This window comes from Montipora capricornis, chromosome 11 (genome assembly GCF_036669925.1).
Source record: "Montipora capricornis isolate CH-2021 chromosome 11, ASM3666992v2, whole genome shotgun sequence".
Lineage (NCBI taxonomy): Eukaryota > Metazoa > Cnidaria > Anthozoa > Scleractinia > Acroporidae > Montipora > Montipora capricornis.
This window is the reverse complement of record NC_090893.1, coordinates 20,057,403-20,064,902: the sequence shown is the minus strand read 5'-3', so window position 1 is coordinate 20,064,902 and position 7,500 is coordinate 20,057,403. Positions and strand designations below refer to the sequence as shown.

The window sequence follows — 7,500 nt, the reverse complement described above, 5'->3', positions numbered from 1 at the left end:
GTCCGACCAAAGCAGCTAGCAGACTAATTGTACATGCATATGTAAGTCTTATGTCTCGGTTTGCGACAGAACTGAAACATCATTGATCCATGTTAAACTCTCTCATAACGTTACAGAATTTGATCGTCCAATTTGAAGTTACTTTGAGTTATGCGTAAGGATAAACCCACTACATATTAAACGTGATCGTTTTATCGTGATACTTGATAATGTAATAACCACATCAAATCGTAATTGCAGAGTAATTTCTTTCCGTTGACAAAGCCATTGCTTGACCTGGTGGCATTCTGCATCCGTTTGGAGCAACAGTGGTAAGTTGTTCATTGATAACCATTTCTTAATGAACAAGAACAACTACGTGTAATGTAAGCGTAATCAACCAGTTTCGATTAAGCTTACTTTTACTCGCTTCCTGTTATTTCTCAAATTTTTTTACTAAAGCTAGCAACTATGTTGGCATTCCTTTTACTGGATATGTTTAGTTTGTAAACCGATCACGGTCAATCAGTTGTGAGTGGCGAAGGCATGCAAACAATCTTCCTGTATTGCTTACAATTAATTTACTTGCGGCCGGATTCATTATTCCTAAAAGGAACATTGCAAGGTGATTTAAGAATTAAGCGAGACTTAATGTAAGGTAAAGTCTTGATTGAAATTCTGCTGAGTTACAACACTTGCCTTGATGGATTACATGAGATAGCACGTTCATGCGTTAACGTGGGTTGTGTCTGTATAGCTGCCACAAAGGTTAAAAGGGAACTGACGGAAAAATTCGCAAATTTTTTTATCGTCGATTTGATTAGCCCTTAGTACAAATACTCGCTTTTTGGCAAAAGTTTGACTTCATAAGCAAAAGCGAATTAAATAGCAATTTTTTTCCACGATCGTTTGGCGGCTATTTTGAAACGTTTTCGTCGTGGCCACGTGTCGTCATTACGTCATAAGTGGGGAAGAAGTTGAGCAGTCATCAAATCCCTCGGTTTGCATTGCGTTCAAGTCAGACTGACAAGTCGCAAACAAGAGTTAAGTTGGATGTCATCAAATAAAACTTATCTTTTTTCGCATTTGTCAACCACGGATTAAATGAATCGACCCACGGAGGTCAAAACTTGTAAAAAGATCAATGTAAACGTTGTAACATTCGTAAAGCAGTAGTCGGTTGTTTGCTATCAAAATATAACGGAAGTAAAGCACGGATTGCTAAGACCATTAATTTCTTTACATCAGCGAAGATGAAAGTTGTACGTTCTGAAATGTTCTACAGTGTTCTACCAAAATGCGTGACACATAAGCAAGCCGATCAGCTTCGATATAAATTGTGTAGACGGGGCCCAGTATTGAATAAAAAGATGAACTTTTTACTGTGTCTTTAAGCCGGCAAGGTGTAACATTTAAAAATGGAAGACATATGTTGAATAGGAATAATGTTAGCTAATAAAAGCCCAAATAAACACGGTGAATGCAAACGAGTGATTGCGTGAAACGGATCAATGTAAGTTTTTTTTTGTCATGGGAGACGTGAAATGTCCTTACTCAAGATCTCGCAAGTTATGAATGTAGATGTACATATGTGCAAGTTTAGATGAGGCAACTATTCATCAATGACAGTTATAATTGAAAAGGTCACGAGAGGGAATTAGACATATTTTTACAGTGCAAATTAGGAATACATCTCAATAGATATAATTCTTTCTCCAAAATGATGTGCTGTAGAATAGTTTTCTAAAGTAAGGCTTGTTTGATACCTTTTCACCTTATTGTGTAAAATATTTTAAAAGAAATTGCTAGATTTCTGTACGATCATGAAAAGCCAGAAGGAACTGTCTATCAGGCTGATAGCGCGGTCAAAAAGGATAGGCATGAAAACAAGACCCTGATTGATTTGACTCTTGGGTGCATCGTTTGCATTAAAAAAACTTCACAGTTGAACAAAGGAAAAGGTTTTGAAAAGGTTCAAATTAGAATTTCACACACCCTTTAAAGTGAAATTTTGGAGCCGACGAAGATGGAAAAAGAGCCTTTTTAACAATTTGGGGAAACTGATATCACGAAACAAAATAGCACATGTTGCCACACTAGCAGCTTCTGGAATTGTGTTTGACGAAAAATTCAACAAAGCGGCGCGTATTCTTATTTAAAAAAATAAAATGAAAATTAGAAAGCAAATTTATGAAATGGTGCTGGTGCCGATACTTCTGCAATGTAAAGTAATGTGTACTGAAGCGAACATAGAGAGTACATGAATACGTATACTAAACAAGTAGCAACAGCATTTCCGTCTCATCGAAAGATGTTTGTTGAAGATAATATAAAAAGAGGGGAAAAATAGTCATAACTACTTTCAATTGCGTTAAAACTACAATTCAACTTGGAAGGTCGCTGCCATTTGGACATCCAAGGCTTCAAGATAGTCACTATTCTTCACTATCTTGGTCACAACGACGGCGTGGAGGTTCGATATCATCCTCACTCTCTTGTAACGCAACAACTCTCCCTGGAGGCTCAAAACGCCATGGCTGATTACTGGCGAAAGGCACACCTTCATCTTCCATCGTATGTTCCCCTAGAGCTCGCTCGAAATCAGATAAATCAGATCCAGAAGGCGAGCTATCATTGCTTCTCGATGAGTCGGCCATTTCAGTACCTTGTTGTAGTTACACACTTATGACGTATTATCTCACATTACCCAGAATCGAGGTTTTCTTTGTGGAACTGCCAAAGAGCAACAAAATTCGAACTTTCAAGGCTGAATTAACGGGGAAGAAATCTTCGAAAGATCAACTTTTTCAATGCATTAATTCAAATGGACTATGGGGAACGTTTTTGCGAAAAAGTGTCTTTTAGGTGACAGTTGCCCTTTAATCAAAACTGGTTAGTAAATACTATATCTTCTGAGTTCGGTGCAAGTAATTTATTTAACTGCATCAAATCACCATTGCAGAGTTCTTGCCATTGACGAAGCTGTTGCTTGACCCCTCACACGAAAAAGCATTTGTTTGGAGAAACAGTCATTGTGGTAAGGTGCTCATCATTACTTAAATTTTTATATTTGTACATGTACATGTAGAGGACCCATGCAATGAAAACAAGCTCTGATTACGAATAACTTGTGTTGAGTTATGTTATCTCTAAGTTACGGTGAAAAAGGTCACTGCCATTGTTCGTGAAGAAGACACGTCTTTCCATGCACTGATGATCCATATATGATTCAAATTTCCCTGTTGGATGAACGAAGAATTCAAAGTTCACTTCACTCTCAAGTGCTCAGGGTTGAGCTCATTGAGGCAAATTTAGATTAGGTTACGAATAGCGTGTGTTGTTACTATATATTCCTCGTTCTTTAGAGGTTACTGCTACATGAATACAGTAGTGTCCCGGTATTGTGTTACAATAATGAACCTCGGACTGGTTTTGATTTGAGATCACTCAACTGCATTTTATCCTGTAAATGCGTGCCTGAAAGGGGCTAGGTCACGTTGTTTTAGGTAATTTTGTTTAATTTTGTTAGTTATGAGCTCTAAACGTCAAATTGGCAGAGAAAGAGTCTTTCATTTGCAAAATCACGGCCACATATCAACTGAGAATGATTTTCCAGCTGTTTAAATGACATTTTGATAAAAACTGATATAAATTTGAAAAAAATGTGGGCCGACGTTTTTCAAATTTACCCAAATGCAGTCCATTTCAATCTTCCCAGTTTTGACCATCCTTGTCCCTTCTTAGCTTTCCCTGTGTTTTGTTTGAGTTCTTCTATAGTTTTGTGCCGTTATTGTGTTATTTCAGTTAATTCTATGACCATTTGATCAATGCTGAAAAATTGCGTGACCTAGCCCCTTTAACATGTTTAATTTTGAGGGCTTGTATCGGAAATGGAATCTTGGTTTTTTATGCTGCTACAGCATACACGTATTAATTTTCTTTAAATGGATGTTAAAAAAGCAGAAGGTAACCAAGAATCCTGGACAAGATGGTTAAATTCATGTTCATGCACCTGGTCCATATCTAAAACATTTATGCATGAATTAAGTCTTAAGATTACCACTGCCCCCCCCCCCCCCCCCCCAAACCCCCCACCACAATTTTGAGCTATAGATGGGTTCTTTGCTCATCTTCCTGAACAACATTGTCCTGGGTGGGGTGGGGAAAGGGTACATTATTGGCTTTCTTTTAAGTTGTGGTCCAGAAGTTAAAAGAGCAGGCAAGTCTCAAATCTTTTTGTCCAGGAATTATTATTATTTTCTTAATGTGTGTATGTGTGTTTGGACGGTTTTTCAAGAGCTATAAATCTTCGTAGTTTTATGGATTATTCGTAGTTTTATGGATTAAGGACGTTCGCGCGAAAATCTTCCCACATTGAAATTTGTTTCATTTCTCGCCTGAAGTTACGTCATAAATTACTTAATCCAAAAGAAGAAAAAATTAGGGAGTCACCGACTTTGTTTCGGAGATAAAGGCAGGAGAAAAATGCCCTAATTTCGATAGATAGGTCATCATAACGTGATGTAGCCTCATCTACTCATCCGTTGAATATCATAAAAATAATAATAAATAATAATAATAATAATAATAATAATAATAATAATAATAATAATAATAATAGTAATAAATAGGTGCTCATAGGGCGCATTTCTAACCTCAATGCGCCTAACAACGGATCATTCATTAAAAATACAGAGAAATTAAATAATTAATTAACAGTAATGTTTTTGAAACAAACATGTCTGAAGCCTAGTTTTAAATGTTTCTACTGTTTCTGCTCTTTTAATATATTCGGGAATTGAGTTCCATAATTTCGGCGCAGTTACTCAAAAAGCGCGACCACCATAGGAATTGGATTTGATAGATGGGATGCATAACAGTGAACGAGTTGATGATCTCAGTGTTCTTAATGGGTGATATTCTTGTATAATAGGTTCTAAATAACTGGTAGATTGCCCATTTAAGATCTAATACGTGATAACTAAAATCTTAAAATTAATTCTTGCTTCGACTGGCAGCCCATGCAGATTCTTTAAAGTAGGTGTTATATGGTCGGTGCTTCGTGTTCCAGTTATCATTCGAGTAGCGATATTCTGGATTCTCTGTAATTTGTCTCTTTGATACCTTGGTATCCCATATAAAACGCTATTACAATAGTCTAGTCTGGAAATCACAAGGGAGTTGACTAGCATCTTCAACCGATCATACGGAAGGTATCTACGGATGCGTCCAATGGATCTTATAGCAAAACTGGCTTTTTTTGCATGCTTCGTTGATATGGTCATTAAAAAATAAAGTTTTATCCATTAAAATACCCAAATTCTTAGCTTTTGCTTTGTTTCCTATTGTACTATTAGCTAACGTTAAAGTCTCCAACGAGGACGGTTGCTTCGTGAAACGGGAGGTGAAATGCAGTATTTCAGTTTTACCAGGATTGCTCTAACTTCAACATGTTCTGAGTGTTCCATGCCAAAACATCATTTACGCATGCTTGAAGAATTTCGACAGAATCAACAGAATGCTCAGGATCTTTAATAGCGATGTAGATTTGGGTATCGTCAGCGTATAACATACAATTTAAATCATGAGTAAGTATAACACCTTGAAGAGGTGCCAGGTAGAGAATAAAAAGTAATGGGCCAAGTATTGAGCCGTGAGGCACTCCATATTCGAAGCATCGCGGTGAGGATGTAGAGTCACTGATAGTTACTTGCTGGGAGCGATCAAGTAAGTACGAGGAGAACCGATTGAAGAACAGTTTCAGTGAAGTTGAAATATGTTCAAAGTCTTGTGAGCAGAAGATGGTGGTCTATGGTATCGAACGCTGCTGATAAATCTAGCAGAACCAGAATTACTTCGCCTTGGGAGTCAAGTATCCTAAAAATATCATTACTAACTCTGAGTAGGACAGACTCTGTTGAGTGGTGTTTCCTATAAGCAGATTGTAAGGAAGGAAATAGTCCATGGCAGTTCAGGTAATTGCGAACTTGAATGGCAAATGACTTTTCAATTACCTTAGAGAGAAATGGGTATTGGCTATAGGTCTATAATTGACAAACAGATCAGGCTCGAGATAAGGTTTCTTCAGTTTCGGACGAACCAGTGAGGTTTTTAAAGAAGTAGGGAAGACTCCAGTTGCAATAGATTGTCTAACGATCCTGATGATAAAAGGTTTATGTTGTCTTTAACGATATGTGTTGAAATCGGATCAAGAGCGCAAGTCTTGTTCGAAAATGATGTTATAATGTCTTGAATATTCTTGTTTGATGGTGGACTGAATTCAGAGAGCTCACAGTGAATATTTCTTTTTTCTATATTATGAAGTAACTGGGTGTTATCAGAAGAATCAGATAGTTCCTTACGTATGTCTCTTATCTTGTTTATAAAAAAGTTATTAAAATCTTCGTGAGTTGTTCAAGAGAGTCATAAGTAGGCAATACAGTGTTTTTTATCATGAAGAAACCATCAATAAGTCTGAAGAGCTGATTCCGATTGATATGTTCTATCTTAGATTTATAGAAGTGCGCCTTTGTTGTTTCAATCAAGGAATTGTATTCAGTACAATTTGATTCAAATTGTTGTTGATCAACTGTAAGACCAGATTTTTTGAACTTGCGCTCCAATCGACGTTTTTCACGTTTGACTTGCCTTAGATCTTGATTACACCATGATGGTTGAGAACGTTGTCTAATCCATCTAGATTGAATTGGTGCCGCAGTATCGTAAATATCTTTAAGATCTCTATTATATAGAGACATCAAGTGATCTAGTGATGGTTTAAACAAGGAATCTATCTTTGAAAGTGCATTATTGATATCACTTTGCAGCTTAGTAGCATCCAAAGTCTTCGTAGATCTATATGTAGTTAGTACTTTCGAAGATGTTGGTTTGGAAAAGTTCATTTTACGGCTAACCACTTTGTGGTCGGAGTAGACATCAGGTAACACTTGGACATTAGCTATTAATTCTTCTTGCCTTCTAGTGATAATCAAATCGAGGGTATGGCCACGTCGGTTAGTAGAACCTTAAACATGTTGGACTAGGTTCATAGACCGCGCACCGTTGGCTCAGTTGGTTGAGCACGGGCTGTCACGCGGGAGGTCGTGAGTTCAACTCCGGCCGGACCAACACTCAGGGTCTTTAAATAACTGAGGAGAAAGTGCTGCCTTTGTAATTACATCTGCAAATGGTTAGACTCTCTAGTCTTCTCGGATAAGGACGATAAGCCGGAGGTCCCGTCTCACAACCCTTCAATGTTCATAATCCTGTGGGACGTAAAAGAACCCGCACACTTGTCGCAAAGAGTAGGGCATGTAGTTCCCGGTGTTGTGGTCTGTCTTCTGTGATGTATCATGGTTGGGAGGGTAAATACAGATCTCCATTTAAACCAGCTATGCTGAACTGGAATTTCTGTATAAATAATGTATATAAATAAATAAATATAAATAAATAAATAAATGAATTTAAGAGCATCTTGGTCGTTTGTGCTATCCAAGTGGAAATTAAAATCTCCAACAACAG

General features: G+C 37.3%; 1 protein-coding gene and 1 long non-coding RNA gene across 3 annotated transcripts in view; both read left to right on the top strand.

The window, feature by feature from the left end:
• Nucleotides 1–2,973, top strand: part of LOC138023961 (uncharacterized) — a 3,132-nt gene extending 159 nt beyond the window's left edge. The window contains exons 1-3 of the long non-coding RNA XR_011126858.1: nt 1–41; nt 241–311; nt 2,942–2,973. The exon at nt 1–41 is cut by the window's left edge and continues 159 nt beyond it. This is a non-coding gene — a long non-coding RNA (uncharacterized lncRNA). The remainder of the gene's footprint in view (nt 42–240; nt 312–2,941) is intronic.
• LOC138024371 (tetratricopeptide repeat protein 28-like) overlaps nt 1–7,500 on the top strand; it is a 153,223-nt gene that overhangs the window by 128,145 nt on the left and 17,578 nt on the right. The gene's annotated exons all lie outside the window — the stretch shown is intronic.